Source organism: Aulonocara sp. 'chitande type north' Nkhata Bay, linkage group LG15 (genome assembly GCF_057382095.1).
Source record: "Aulonocara sp. 'chitande type north' Nkhata Bay isolate Kocher_YH1m ecotype deep benthic linkage group LG15, A_spYH_male_GT1.1, whole genome shotgun sequence".
Taxonomy (NCBI): Eukaryota; Metazoa; Chordata; class Actinopteri; order Cichliformes; family Cichlidae; genus Aulonocara; species Aulonocara sp. 'chitande type north' Nkhata Bay.
In genome coordinates this window covers 2,461,686-2,477,802 of record NC_141358.1, presented here as the reverse complement: position 1 = coordinate 2,477,802, position 16,117 = coordinate 2,461,686, and the positions used below count along the sequence as shown (strand labels likewise).

Genomic DNA, 16,117 nt, shown 5'->3' with positions numbered 1-16,117 from the left:
ATTGCAGTTTACATCCACCCAGTAAAATATAAATGAACTCGGGCATGTACTCCAAAGCTGCCGTTTCAAATCATGCCGAATGTCTTCAAACGCATCGTGTTACATATTCAAATGTGTGGATTTTGTATGTTTGTTGTTGTAGCTCAGGACTACTTGATCAAGGATCTGAATTTTTTTTGCACTCAGTTGAAGCTCTGACCTCTTTTCTGTGTGGAAGTGAGAAAGGAACTGGCTCATGGATTCCTCCTTTGGGCTCTAAATTCACTATATTATTATTTCTTACTTTGCGATTTGCTTAAAAATCTCATGTAAATAGCACGTAAATCCGATTCATATTACATATCCAGTCATCCACCCATTCACACATTCACACACTGGTGATGGCAGCTACATTGTAGCCACAGCCACCCTGGGGCGCACTGACAGGGTGGCTGTGGCTACAATGTAGCTGCCATCACCAGTGTGTGAATGGGTGGATGACTGGATATGTAAAGTGCTTTGGGGTCCTTAGGGACTAGTAAAGCGCTATATAAATACAGGCCATTTACCATTTTTTTTTACAATGAATGTTCATGCAACCTTCTGCTGGTAAACCTTGAGGCCTTGAGGCCTGACTTGTAAGCAGTGCTGTGGACCAAGAGCAGCACTCGAATGTATCTGCTAGCAGAGCAGGACTTGAATCACACGGCCTGTTGTCTTTCACGTATTTGAAAAGATACCGTTTATTTCACTGGTGTAAATCAGAAGCTCCACAGGGCTCTGCTAAGCTATTTGATAGTGTTTCCATCTGATAAAACATGAGTCAGTGTGTGATAAAGACTAAGTACATCTCCCTCGTGACTTTCACTCTTATGTTGTAGCTCCAATGTCAGGTTCAGGTCTGTTTACTACTACAGTGGCAGAGCTAACCCAGGGGGTCAAATATGAACTTTAAAAATAGTTGCAGCTCCCACCTACTGGGACACCTCATCAGACCGGTACTTACATATAGTGCCTTGCATTTCTAACTGAGCACTTTTTCACTACAAGCCACATTCACCCTTTCATACAACAAAATCCACAGGAGGTAAGAAAGGAGGAGCCAGACATTTATAACCTTACTTGACACCTTCTGGTAGCATCCAGTGAACTTCTTTGCCCCGGGCTTTGCCTCATGGGCTATATGCACATTACCCTCTACTGCCAGGGGTTGTTGGGGCCCTACGGCACATCGTGACATGTTGTTGTTCTCTGGCAGTTTTGAAAAACAAATATTTTTATGTCCAGTCTTTGTCTTCAGTTAAATAACTTTAGTTTTACGTCTTTTATGTATTCATTTACTGTCGCTCGGGGTTGTTTTGTGACTGTTTTCCTGACTGCCGGTGTCAGACAGGTAGCTCATGTATCTCGACACATGGTGTGGGTGTGGAAATATTAGCAAGCTTTCTGTGAGTAGGAAACACGATACCCTGGAAACAAGAACATCCACGGTGATCATTTTTTCCAGAAATCAATCTGAAAACCACTGAACTGCATCAACCGGTTAGCTAATCGTGCTTTGATATGGAGATCCTCTTGCTCGGTAGCTACCACAATAAACACACCATGATTTGCATGTATAGATTTTCTCCCAGCACTGTGACGGTCGTGTCTCATGTTCTTGTTCGGGGGAAGAAAGAAAAAGAAGACTATTCATAGCAGCCTCATGGTTTTCGTCTATCACAAAGCTCTAGGGAGGCTGTTCGCGGCATTTAGGCTTTGGGGAGTTGGAAAAAGGGTCTCAAGTGAGGATGATGCATTGGATGAAAAGCAAAAACAAAAAGTGGCCATGTGCTTCAAAAGACAAAGAGGTCATATACAGTTTATAATTAACAGCTACTTGACATTTGAAGATTTGAATCCAGCACTGCCACTTCATCCCTTACACCCACAGTCAGACACATCGAGGATTTATCTAATAACGCTTCCAATTTGTGATGAATTATTTGCTGTCACACGAGAGACAGTTGTGGGTGAGTCATCTAATTTTGAGTTGTAATATTTTCCTCCCAACGGTTCTGATAAAAAATTGAAGCACCTATGTGAGATAATAAAGCCACAGTTGTTGTCTTCAGTGTGTGGCTACCTCCTAACTCAGTGTTCAGAACAATACCAAAAAAAAAAAAGACACGACAGGCAGCAAGTAAATAAATAAATATCATCCAAGAATAAGTAAATCAACTTTAAGGTGTTTGCCAGGAATCAATGCAGCACCCACTCGTCCCCTCATGAACCAACGAGCTTGTTGATGTGCAGTTCCTCGTGTCCTGCAGCCACCACGGTGCATCTGAAACACCCATTTGCATTTATGGATTTTCTGTGAGTGCCCTGTATCTGTGTGTGTCATGCTCTAACTTGGGGAAAATGGAATCTCTATTCATAGTCTTTATCCATTTCATCTCCACCTCGGTCTTGTCTGAGGGCCTTCGGAGTCGGTCTCCCTCACGCCGAAATGACTCCTATGTGCAGGCATCTCTCAGGGCGCTTTAAACGTGACTTTAAACGCTGCGATTTAATTTCATTTAGCGCTTTACGTTCATACTTAAAGGGTTAAACTGAGGAGATTTGCAGTAAATTGAAAGTGGGCCTAGATGTGAATAATATGCAAATAATATTATGCAAAATTATTATCAAGCAGCAGATGAAATGATTACAATATTTTGAATGAATTCTGCTGTTTACCTCAACACTTAACTCTGGTAGAATAAATTATATCTGGTGATATAGAGGTGATGTTAGTTAAACACAGATAAATCCTTGAAGCCTTAACGCCTTTACACAAATCAAAGTATGAATAGTTGAAAATACTTTTTGGACTCAGCTACTGTATTGTTAACGCAGACATTCACACTGAAGGCGTCATTATGCAGGATGAATTTATGGCTTTCATTTCAAAAAGTTAAAGTTCTGAGCACTTAGCTCACATAAATACTGAATAAATGTAAGAGAGTGGAAACTGTAGATAAGGACAAAAACAGTATGGTTTCACTCAAGAGCTTGGGACTGAAATTACGACGTTTGACCAAAACATAACTACTGACAGACGTTTACCTCACTGGCACAAAATACAAGACAGCTCTGATCATACAGAGACTTTTCCTGACTTCTGTGAACTTTGTGAACTGAGCTTTTTCTCTCGTAAAAGCAAAACATGAAAACACTCAACACTCAAAAAAGCCTCAGGCTATTAGAAGTAATCTTTAGCAATTATCATTTATCTGATTGTAATGTTACATCTAAACTTTGTATGGAAGCAGGATCTCAGTAAAGGCTCCCGCCCCTGACTGCCACCCAACCCACAACAACAAACCTGTGCAGCCCCTCCAGCATGGGATGGGCCCAACAGGAGGCTCAGTCAGCCCATGGGACTGGGCTGGGGCTCCAGGCCTGGCTCCAGAGTGGGACCCTGATAATCCTTTCCTCGGCAGGGTGAACTTGTCCTTTGTCTACATAAGTGTACACAATGCTGCCCTTTGACCCGAACAGTGGAAAAAGTGGATAGACTGATGGAAGGAAAATCAATGAGAGTGACCAGAAGTGCTTTTGTAGACCAATAATTTATTTTTTCTATGGCAACAAAGCATGTGTACATAAGCCTTTAGACACTGATATAATACCAAATCATAAAGCACACATCTTGGCAGGTACTGGCACTTGTTTAACGACGGACTTGTTACTGATGGCAACATTTTCATTCTACTTTCTCTCTTACAGAACAACAGTATTAGCTACCCTTGATGGATAACAGCACTCTTATTAAACATGCAATTTTCCCAGTTATTAGCAGAGGGCAAAACATGTAGGTGCTATGTAACACGTGGTTATCACTTGATGAAGTAACTTGCCTAACATCAAACTTTAGCCAGTTTACAAGGACTTTGCAGCTAGCTAGAAGTGGACGTTTCATGCCTACCTGTGGCGATGACACCTTGAATGAAACCTTCAAACCAGCAGTTTGTGTTTATTCCATGTGGTTAGTGAAGTGCGTCACATGCTCACAGGCTTGGTTCCACTTTATCAAGACAAAATAATTATATAAGGTTAAGTAGTCTACTTTTTATCTTACCTGATCCACACTAGGTGTAATTAAATTTTTCATATGTAATCCAAATCCAACTCTTCCGACTACTCGTCTACAGAAAACAAACAAAAAACACCTAATACAACATTTATATACATGCTTACACCGACACCACATGTGCAGTTTTCAAACCAGCACTTACTTTGTGTCATATTTTGAGCCCCGAGCTTCTGCTACTGTTCCAGTAGCTTTCAAGAGTGAAAAACAAAAATTGCCTGATTATTGAGTAAACAGCATGCGAGTTTACTCGAAACAGTTTTTAGGTCAGAAACATAGTGTTTAGAGCGCTCATGAAGGCAGGGACACACGGCCCACCTTCATCCCGAATTTGTAGCTTTAAGACTGTTTTCAGAAATGGGGAAAAACGAGTTGAATTTTTCTCTTTCATGTCTCATACACTGCTCCAGCTACAATTCTGAGGCAAATAGGAAGACTTCCCAAAGTGTCGTGTGAAAATATAGGACAGGTGTGTCTGTGCATGTCCGACTGAAAGAATCACCAGTTTGATGGACGCGAGCTACGTGAACAGATGTGCTTTTTAACATGGAAGAACAAAAAAGCCATTTGCTGCTTGATGTAGGCCTATTGATGCATCACACGAGGTTTGATTTTGGCATGTGTGCACATTTGAAAAGTGTGGAAGAAGCTGTAATTTCATGCAATTATTCAGCACATGTGAGAGTCACTTGGCAGCATTAGGAAATGTGGAAGAAAGTGTCCTCAACCAAATTGGTGTCAAGGTATTAATTTGACTCTGCAGCACACTTTTACTCTGAAGTGCATTTGTGACGAATTGCAAAGTGCAGCATTTGGAATCCATCAATAATTTGCTACTATGGGTGCTTTTCTCTTTTGGGTTTGAAACCCTGCTCACATAAGGAAACTTGTCTATAAAGAGTGTGTGCAAGTGTTATAAAGTGGGGATGGGGTAGGTCTCGTCAATGCAAATCACTCCCCGCCTGCCATCTAGCTCCAGCTGGCGTGATGCTCTGGCATATTGGCAAGTGAGGCGGGCGGGTCGATAAGGATTTTAACCGCATCTTAAAATGGGTAATGGTGGCCTTTATGTGTGTCATTGTCACTTACCCAAAAGTCACGGCTCCTAAGCGCCACCATCCATCACCTGCCTGCCTGCCACATGCCTCTTTCTGCCTAACTGATTCACTTAAGCTCTGTTTGTTTGTTTGCTCTCAAAGTCACTTTCATTTATGATCGAGCTGGGCATGGGTTACGATTGCTCGCAGTGCTTTACGGCACAGAAATAGACAGACAGGGGCGGGTAACTTGCTCCGAAATTGCTCACCCGCGCTAAAGCCTGTCACATTGGATATTACGCTTGTATGAAACTATTTTTGTACCCTTTCTTCCCAACAAAAAGGTGAAAAACAACGATGTTGTCTCTGAAGCTAGCTTGCTTCAGTCTGACTCTTAAGCCTGCAGTGAATCTAAGCTAGCATGAAAGGCTTCAGCTGGAATGCTTTTATAAATAAAACAACTTTAACATGAACAACTCAGCTAAGGGAAATAAGATCTAAGAGTGATTCACAGTCACTCACTTTACTTCTCAGGGCAGTTTTTCCCCTTCTTACTTTCTTTCTTTTTTTTAAACCACAGACATTTAAGCATATTTTAATGATCTGTGCCGTGGAAGAACAAGGAGTCGAGTCTAAGCTAACACTGTAAGGATTGGGCTTTTGAAATGAATTCATGCTGTTGGTCCTTGATTAAAAAAATATGTTGCTGTTCGGGTACTTTGCCTTCTAGGTGAGACCCAGCATGCATTGTCAGTGCCAAGTGGCTGCCCTTGAAATACTGCAGAGTGTGCTTCACCTGTTCAACAAAAGTTGCAAATATATGTTTTCACTGCATAATAGCTACAGGCTTTGGGAATGGGGATGATAACAACAAAAAATCTGATTTTAATTGACTCTTGTTACACTGTAACACATTTCCACACAGAATTTATGGCTACATCTATAACAAGTGTAAGGACTCTTTTACTTGTGTGTCGGCTTCGAGACTATTGGACAATCAGTTGCCATAAACTTGGCAGCGGTGCCAAGATGGGATCACAAAACGTTAAAGTCCTCCTGGGTTTGTTCCATCCATTCGTTTTCTTCCACTTATCCAATTCCCAGCTGCCTTTAGGCTAGCGTGCACGCTGGACTAGTGCAGTCGCAGGGCCAAAACACAGAGGCAGGCGACCATTCACTGATTAGCTGGACATTTATGAAATTTGCAAAATGTTTACATGTATGTAAAAGAAGTTGGCACTGTGTATTCTAAGGGATGCATGCACGCTGGGTCCAAAATGCTCCATTTTTCCCATAACGGCGAGACTTGACGTCGCCTGCACGATTAATGAGGGATTCTGAGACCTCTGCATAGATCAATAAAGAAGTGGTTTGCCATCAATCAGGAAAGTCTCGGCATTTCTCCAAGAGCATGGTGAGTAGACACTTCATTTTTTAGCACATCAGAATGAAATTGTGCTAATAAGGTAACACAGGTAAGGCCCCAGTGAGGATCGAACTCACGACCCCTGGTTTACAAGACCAGTGCTCTAACCGCTGAGCTATGGAGCCTACACTCTGATGATGAGGTGGACCAAAGACCTCTGTGAGGACCAATATGCACAGGTAAAAGCTGCATGAGCAGAGACCACTGACGTCTGATGCACATCCAGTCACTGTGTTCTATAGTCAAAGCTGAAATATGACAGAAACCGCTCAGTTTCAGAAAAGAGCTTCACGGGTTCCTCGTGGCAGGCGGAGTTGGAGGATATCCAACAGTGAACAGCAGCTTGACATTTCCAACACTTCAATTTGTCATTTTTAACCTCAGATTTGACATTTGTCAAAATAAAAAATATATGAAATGTGAATTTGCACCATTAACTGAAATGTTCTTACAATAAACCTTTAAATATTTTTCAGTTACATTTAGATAATTTCTGCCTTTTTTGTGTGTTTTGTAAAGTATTTAGTATTTTGTAATGTTGTTGAGTACTACTATCATCATTGTTATTATAATTACTATCAATATAAAATGTATAACAGTCACAAATGGTAATTAAACAGCCAGCAAAAGCCTTATAGCTCATTATTAGCCTAGCCATCGTCCTGTCACATAGACATGTAGCATTAGCAGGCTAGCAGCAAGTGCTGGATCCTAAGACTTCTTGTTTCACTGTGACGAGGCAGCTGGTAAATGCAAAAAACCCAAATAAATAAAAATGCAGGGCTACAAAGCGATATATTAAATACTGCTGTAGATACAAAAGAGGCGCCTGCTTTCCCTTTCAGTTATACTCAGAGAATATAAAAGAGACAAATTGTTAAAACGTTCCAGTAAAAACTTTACATGTTAGCTGTGCGCAGGATTCAGTGTCCTACATATGTGCAGGATATTCACTACAGTGACTACGGCTCACTGAAGTACTTGGTTGTGTACTTCTGTACTGCCACGTATACAGTGACCCGTGCATTATATAAACTACAGTAAAAATATCCACAAGTTGCTTTGCAAATCTTCACGGTTGGATTAACGAGGTGTCACTCTGTGATTCCTGATGGAGAGAGAAGAGAGCAGCCTGTTGGAGGGTGATGGATGCTCACCACAGCAACCCCACTGAGGAGCTGTAACCAAACCACGGTGGAAAAAACACATTTTAATGCTACTATTAATGCCACCATCACGAGAAAATAAAAGAGTGTAGCTCACACAGGAGTTAAACTGATGTATATGATTTTGGGCCTCATAAACAGGCTTTAGCCAGGCCTTGCTATTAAATGTGTTACACCAGTCTGGCTCGTGACTCACTGTCGTTATTCTTACTGGATATCATAAAAAGTTTGAAGTAAAGCATTATTCAGAGGTCAAACACATGTTGGGCAGCTGTGCAAATGTGTGTCATTCAGGACAGAAAGGCTCCATTACAAAAAGTTAGCATGAAATATACTTCATTAGAGCTTCATTCCCAGTGTACCAGAAGGAAGTTGGCAGAGCTGTTTCATCTTCATGTATATTTACAAAGCTTTGGCAAGCTTCCCACTCATTTTAGTGGCTAGCTGGCAAATATGTTGAGTTGCCCTGAGGAACTGTGAGAAGCTCAAGAGAATGGATGGCAGACTTTAGTCGGGGAAGAAATGCTCGTTAAGCCAAACTATGTTGTCATGGTTAATTAAATACCCACTCATTTTTGAAGTTTGTTTTTGCTTGCGGTTTGACCCTTCCTGTCATGAAGACGCCACAGCGGTGAGAGCCGGACCGGGGTCATCGCTGCCGTTCTCTTCACTCTGACTGATGTATTTGATTAACTGGCATTACCTTCAGACTTTCTCAGGTCAGTGGTAAACCTCGGAGGGGTGGGGTCGAACAAACAAAGGTTCTGGCTTTCATCTCTTGTCCCAATATTGTGATGGAAAGCTTAAAGGCTCGCTTTGAATAAGCGCGTGTGAGGCAGAGCAAAAACAGATCCAAACCACCTGGTGATTTTCAGGATATTAACAGCCTGGCAAACACAATGTCTAATTCGATTGTTTCTGAGTCAGTGTGAAGTGCGAGGAAAAGGAAAACAAGAGAAAAGCACTTGAATGGTGGAGGACGACGCAGTCACCTCGCGTCCAGCCTGCTGGAGGAAAGAACTTCACGAGTATTTTGTTTTCATCTAAGGCAGAGCACTGTCATAGTCACTTGGTAGACGCGCGTGCATGTGCGTGCGTTCTTCAGCTAGGATTTCAATGTGTGTGTGCGTGACGACGTGCTTGTTACAAGGCACTCTCATTTACATATAGAGCACCGGGCCCTCAGGAGCTAAGTGGACTTTAACAGTGAGATAGCTTTGCTATTTATTGCTTTTCATGCTGCAGTGAATACCTGAGAGCCGCAACTTCTCAAACGTGGCAGTGAAATCCATACACAAATGACCAACAGCCATCACTGTTCTCCAGTAAGTGCCTCTGCACTCTGAAGAAGACAGCAAGGAAGCTGTTAGACATACAGTTCACCAATATCTATAAGCTGCATCCCCGCTACCGCCCGAGCCACGGGATGAGTCACTCTATGCGACGTGGAAATAGCAAACAGCAAAGTTTGCCCTCCAAACTTTTTCACTCAGACTTAATAAAAATTTGAAAATCTGACAATCTGAGTTGATTTTTATTCCCACAAACCACTGATGAAGCAGCCCACCCACACAATAAAATAACGTCAAATTGTCAGCCTGTCAACAAAAAAAAAGTCCGTTTGCATTTTGAGAGAATGATGCAATCCATCAATGTCAGGCTAATCTGAATTGGAAATTATATTACAAACCCCCAGAATAAACTTGTGTTTTTGTCCAGTCCAGTCAGCACCATGGAAGATTTATAGCTATGTTATTATTCTCAACATAATCTTAGTTCTGCTGTGTGATTTACCGGTGATTTATAGTCATTCCATTTACTTGTAAACCATGGCAGGAACTGGCAGAAAAGGACAGCCTAATATGCTAACAGCCGCTGTACTGCTGATATGAAAATACAGCTGGGCGAGGAAGCTTTGAGCTACGCAAGGACGTCATCTTTCTCTGCAGCTGCACGCCTGTCATCAGCCCCCAGCCTGGCAACCCCGATTGCATCAAAACATTGAAATCGTTGCTTAGAAAACCATGATGATGCTCCTGTCCTAATCACCTCTCTAATGTCATCATTATTCATATAATCAACATCATAATTAGTCAGCCTTCCTTGACACCAATTTTAAGACTCTTGAGCTGAGGGCGATAGCATTGCTACTGTTACAAGTGCCACCAATAGCATAGTTAGGATGTTAGCATTCTAGTGGTGGTCGAAACTTTAGAAGTACAGCTCAGACTAACTTTTTAAGAACAGGAAGTCATTTTCAAAAATGGTTTTGAAACAGACTTGGACGATCAGAAGTAAGAATAAGCTGCTGGCATTCAAAATGAAGTCAACCAGAATATGCAAATTAGTGACATTTGGAGCTGAGAAGCTGTGCATGTGTGTATTCTACAATAGTACACACAACTGAGCATTACAAACATACCTGCTAACATTAATCATGCACAGCTGTGCACATAACTGCATACAGCTTCGTTATATATAAGGCTGTTTTCTGTTATAGCATTCTTTTGCTATTTTCTTGCTAGCAGAACAAATATAGAACAAATATACCTACACCATCTTCAGAGAGCTGTTCACTAACTTGGAAATGAGCCGTGCTCAGTGATGCGCCGCTAGCTATAAAATGCACTATTTAAGTTCTCTATATATAACAGATAAGCATTCGACTTCTCTTCTATTCCTAATGTATTTGCATCTTGCTGTTCACTCCAGTTTCTTTACCGTGATCCTATACACAGTATAAAAGATGGCTTTAGCTATCATGATCGAGATGAGCATTTCATTTCCAAAAAACTGACCTAACAAGGAGCAAGAAAGTGTGCACTTATTGGCCAAAACAGGCTTTTTTCTGATATTAGCCAAACTACTGAACTAAGGCCATAAACAGAGCTCACAACAGACGCCCTCTTATTGCAGACTTCTATAGCAGCGGTCCCAACCCCTGGGCCATGGACCGGTACAGGTCCGTGAGTTGTTTGGTACCAGGCTGCGAGAGTTGAGGCTCGGGTGTGAAATTCATGTTTTTTATCATTATTTATTTATTTATTTATTTTATTGTTAACTGGGTTTCCCTGGGTCTTTTCCTGTGTGTTATGAATAAATCTTCTTTTTTTGGTACCGGTACCTGTTTTATTTTGTTGTATTTATCCGCAACACCTTAAACCTTCCTCTTTTTAATGTACACATTATACTGTAGTTTTCATGGCCTCCATATATTTCTCAGTCGTATTTATACCTATAGTGTCTATGAGCCCTTTAGTAGTCCAGAGCTTTGTGCAAAAGGCAAAGAAGTGAAGACATCATTGCTTTCATCACAGCAGATTGATGGAAAGGACCCTGGAACCCAGAGCTGTATTGTAAAAAGTCTTGACGGTCCCTCTTCTTATTAAGGCTGAGCTCTGGAGAAGCATGGTGGCCATTGACTGAGGTGGAGTCACTCAACCAAATTAGCCTTTAGCCTTGGAAGAATTCACCCTGTACCTTTGACTAGTTATTGCTTCCTTCTTTACAGATCATACATCTATGCTATTGATTGGCCTTGCCTGCTCCACAGCTCTAATTGTTGTCCGGGCCTTGCATTTCACAGACAGTAATAGGTTACACAGAAGAATAAAGATGCAGTTGCTGGATATTGATCACGAGGAATCCACACCTCTGGCGAAATTAATGAGACAATGCATATGGATCGATGCTGCCCCCCCTCACCGCCACCACCCCTTGGCAAAAGCTTCTTTTTTTCCACTTCTTCTTCCTCTGAGCCGGCGCCTGCACTCCAAGGAAAAGTGCTGATTTGAGCTCATCTTTTCCAAAGCATCTCATTAAAGTTTATCATGGAGTATCAATGGCAAAACAGCCAGGAATCTCATTATGGATTGTGCGGGGGTGGTGCAGCTGGGGGACCAGGAGGCGTGGGCACGACTCAGTTGTTTAAGTGTAACTGAGACGGCTGGTTTGGTTGTTGTGCTGTAAATGATTGGGCTGCGTTTGTGCGTCAGCAAATATGACTTTCCAATACGGGAGGACGGACTCGGACCGCATCCTGTCCTCGTTCAGAAGTAGCGCACGAGTTTGTTGTTGTTGAGGACCGCAGAAGATTAATGGACCAGTATGTTCACTGTGTATACTGTGGCTATCGCAGCCTTTTAACCCACAGAAACTCATCCCATTTGTTAAAACACGAGCGCAACCCACAAGGATGTTACAGCACACGAAAATCAATTCTCGATTCCCATAATTAGCACGCCTGAGAGACATATTGGAACAATATGAGAGTGTGGTTTTGCAGTGTGTGCCTGAGAGACTGTGCAGCTCTGTGTGGGGAGATAATTATGACGGGGATTCTTAGAAGCTACAGGGCAGCAAAGTACTCACACATGTAATTACTCACACTCGATGCAGTGCCCTCCTGTGGTGGGACCCGGCGCATGGGTTTCGGGTGTCAAGGATCCCGCTGCCTGTTTTCTCTCTGCGTGCTTACCAACAGAAAGGAATCGTTTCATCACTTTCTACTTTAATCTGACACGGACACACACGCCTCCACAGATACACACACAGAAGCTGAACGTTTTGGTTGTCAACTCTATGCTTTTCCAACCCTGGAGAGCACAGGGTCTCTTAATAGAGAGGTGAGAGAGGGCCAACTTTCCACAGCAGCTAATTAAGGAGCAGAAAATAGCATAAAAAAAAGTGCTTAAAGTTTGTGTCCATGAGCACAGGCTGAAAGAGATGTTTAGGTTTGGGTTACAGCATAAAAATATAAATATGCTAATTCAGTATTACTTATACTGCTGGAGGTGCTTTCAAAAGGTTTTCAGAACCTCCACAGTTTCACACACAGGCATGCCCACACACACACACACACACACACACACACACACACACACACACACACACACACACACACACACACACAGAACACTCTTCTCGAGTCTAGTCTGAGTGTCCTATCATCCAACAGTGTGAGAAAAAAGAGGGCTAAAATTGGGTTGTATTCTCTTTGCTAGAGCACTCTGGTGATTCAGGTGTGGTCTCCTTTTTCCAATTAGATCCTACAACACACTTCATGCTCTTCTGAGCAGGAGCAACTGCATAGCTAGACCCCAGGTACATGCCCAGGTACGTATAGATCCATTGTGCCCCACTTAAATCTCAAGTTGAGGTTTTAACAAGCTGCTGCATTCGGGAGTGGAGTCGTTTAGATTGACAGACGGAGGGAAAAGCTTTTCTAATGCACAACGTCAAATCAGTGCAGTTTGATCCAACATACAAGCTGATCTTACAGCGCAGCACTCAGTGGGTCAGCACTCTGCGTATATCAATGTATGATAACACAACCTGACTGTAAGCTGAGCTACTGTCAGCTTAATGCTCAAAGTCAAACTCAAACTTTACGGCAGTGTGTTTTTGGCTTTCACATGATGTATTTATGACACTTTATTTTAAGAAGTTGACCCAAGTCAAGCTTTTTAAAATTCATTTGTTATGACATGGAGATGAATGCAAATGTGCATAAAACTCAAGCACAAGTTTAAAATGTGTGCTGGAATAGATCCATGCATCCATCCAGGATATCCAGGTGGGCAAACCCCGAAACACGTTGTAATACCAACAGACAGACAACTATTCATATTCACTCCCACCTGGGTGGTAGATTCAAACCCAGGATCAGTGCTAACCACTGTGCCAACATGCTATCATTATGCTGAAACCTACATTTTAATAAAATAGATTTATCTAGGCCAGTTATGTCAAACTCCTTTTACATCGAGAGCCACATAAACTCTGATATCTGTCAGATAACGACACATTGAATCACTGCAATATCTTAATGTGAGATAAAGAAACACAGTTTTAACAGTTTCTCTCAGTTTATTACATGATACATGCTGCTGGAGTAAATGAGAAGAAATCTGTCAGCACGACTTAAACTGTAAATATAAAAATATAATAAACATTCTCGCAGGAACATCCTCTAATTATAAAACAGAAACTCTTCTTAATTCATAGAAAATATCCAGTTTTTTTCATAAACTGTGGAACCATTCGATATAAAAAACGAACGGGCAGACGAAAAAAAAAACAGTAGAAATTGAAAAATTAAGAACTTTTTTTCACAACAGGCCAAAGGCCAGAAACAAAACTGAACCCAAGTGCAGCACAGAGGCAGCAAAAGACTTTTACAAGGTTTATTTGGCTAAATGCAAACCACGAGGGGACGCGGCGACTCGAGGGTGGAAACGGAGACTAGGGAGTTGAACTGGAGTGTAGCAGGTAATATTTGGTGGTAGCAAGAGGAGAGAGGACAGAGAGGGGTTAGCGTGGTGTCGGCAATCAGCCCCGAGCAGAAACGGGAGCTGGAAGCATGTAAATATAATAATAACCACTGCAGCTAAACAGAGAGCCTGACGAGCCCAGCTGTAAGTAAGCTGTTAAGACTCGGCTGTACTCTGTGTTCCTGTTTTCTATTGGAGCAGCCTTTCAACGTCTCTCTGTCTCTCGCTGCAAAGTTGACCCAGACAACAAAGTAAAGCTAGTTTTCAGCTATGAGCCGACACGAACCCGACGTATTAGCCAGAGGTCCCTTTACTACGGTTCGGAGCCGCGGACCTGTTTCATATACGAGATCGCTGCAAAAAAGTGCAGCCTTACCTAATGTCCACCTACTGTTACTCATTTATATTAAGGTTTAAAACTCTAGGTTGTATCGGTATGGAGAGTAACCTTCAGTAATAGTAATAAATCACATTCATGTAGTTGTAAAAAGCTTGATAATATATCAAGTAATCCAAAGTATTCAGAATACGTTACCCTCATTGAGTAACGTAACAGAATACTTTACAAAATACATTTTGGGGCATGTAATCTGTAATCTGTAGTGGGATACATTTTAAAAGTAACCTTTGCAACACTGCAGACAAAATTTGCAGATCTGAGTTTCTGGACATTTCTTTCCACTTTTAGTTCATTTTGCTGTTCTTTAGGAATATTACGGTCTAAGAACAGCAAATAGCAATCGCCACATCATAAACCCCCTGATAGGTGAGCTGCACCAGTCATCTCTTTATATTGCAAAGCACTGCTGGGAAACCACGAGTGATGATATTTATGTGGTTATGGCTTCACCATGTGCCAACCATATTGCAAAACTGCTTGAGAAATACAAAGACTGAAAGAGAAATATGCACACACCAGGGAGGGGATTAACAAAGCATGTGTGAACTCAATCAAAGCAATAACAAGGGCAGGAAAGGAACAAAGGGAGGATTAAAATCACACACAGCTACATTAGGAAGCAACTTTCAAAATAAACATGGAAGTAAACTGAAGGAGAGACCAAAAGTGCGCTCACATGCACAAAAGTAAGACACAGACTGGAGAATCAGGGAGCACAAGAGAAGGGAAGCTGCTCGGGAAATGGAAAAACACTTAAACAAGATTAAGATTCCAACAATAAATCGTGAGTCAACACAAATCATTAAGGCTGGTCCATGGAAGCAGCAACCAACAGGCCAACTGCACACAAAGCATGCTAAATGGACTGATTCTTATATAGCACTTTTCTGTTCAAGCACTCAGAGCACTCTACTCAACATGTCTCATTCAGTCTGAGTTTAATATCTTGCCCAAGGATATTCAGCCATACAGACCAGAGCAGAAAGGGCTCAAATCACCGACATTCCCATTAGTGGTAGACCTGCTCTACCTCCTGAGCTACAGCCCCCCCACAGGAAGACTAAAGGGGTCCCATGTCCAGGACAGGTTTAGAGACGTCCTGGCTCCCCAGGCGTGACCTTCTCAACATTGGGGCTGCTGTGGCTCAGAAGGTACGGCAGGTCGTCAAGACACCAAACCCAGAGTTGCTCCCAGTACATTAATTGGTAGCGTGAGTATTTCAGTGTCAAGTTAAAAGGCGCTGATTAAAGTGCTTTTATGAACAGCTGGAGCTTTGAGTGAATAGAGTAGATAAGCACTATATAAGGACAGTTGATTTTAACGTGTCCACAGCAACCAACTTCCCATAAAGGAAGAAAACTGACTGGATTTTCGCCTCAGTTCTTTTCAGAAAGGATTCTTTTGAAATTCAAGGTAGGCTTTCATGCATCTTGACACCAAATTTGCCAGGTACCTGGAATGTTCAATAGCGCTGTTTTGTAGAGCAAAATAAAGTAGATGCCCTCCTTCCTCTACGGGCACCTTCATTTTCTTCCGTAGCCCTCTGAAGCCTGTGAAAACCAATCTGTTGCTGCTGGAATGCAATTTAATCCAATGATTTTTATATATATAAAGAGAACTGAAAAATGAACTTATTTTTGGTCACCACATAGCATAATTGTGTTATAAGTACTTTGATTGGGGCTATTTTTACTGCAGTCATTGGGCTAACCCCTGCCAG

At 41.9% G+C, this 16,117-nt stretch overlaps 1 non-coding gene across 1 annotated transcript; it reads right to left on the bottom strand.

The window, feature by feature from the left end:
- Positions 1 to 6,611: 6,611 nt before the first annotated feature.
- On the bottom strand, positions 6,612 to 6,684 carry trnat-ugu (transfer RNA threonine (anticodon UGU)). Its single transcript has one exon. It is a non-coding gene; the product is annotated as a tRNA-Thr (tRNA).
- Positions 6,685 to 16,117: the final 9,433 nt, after the last annotated feature.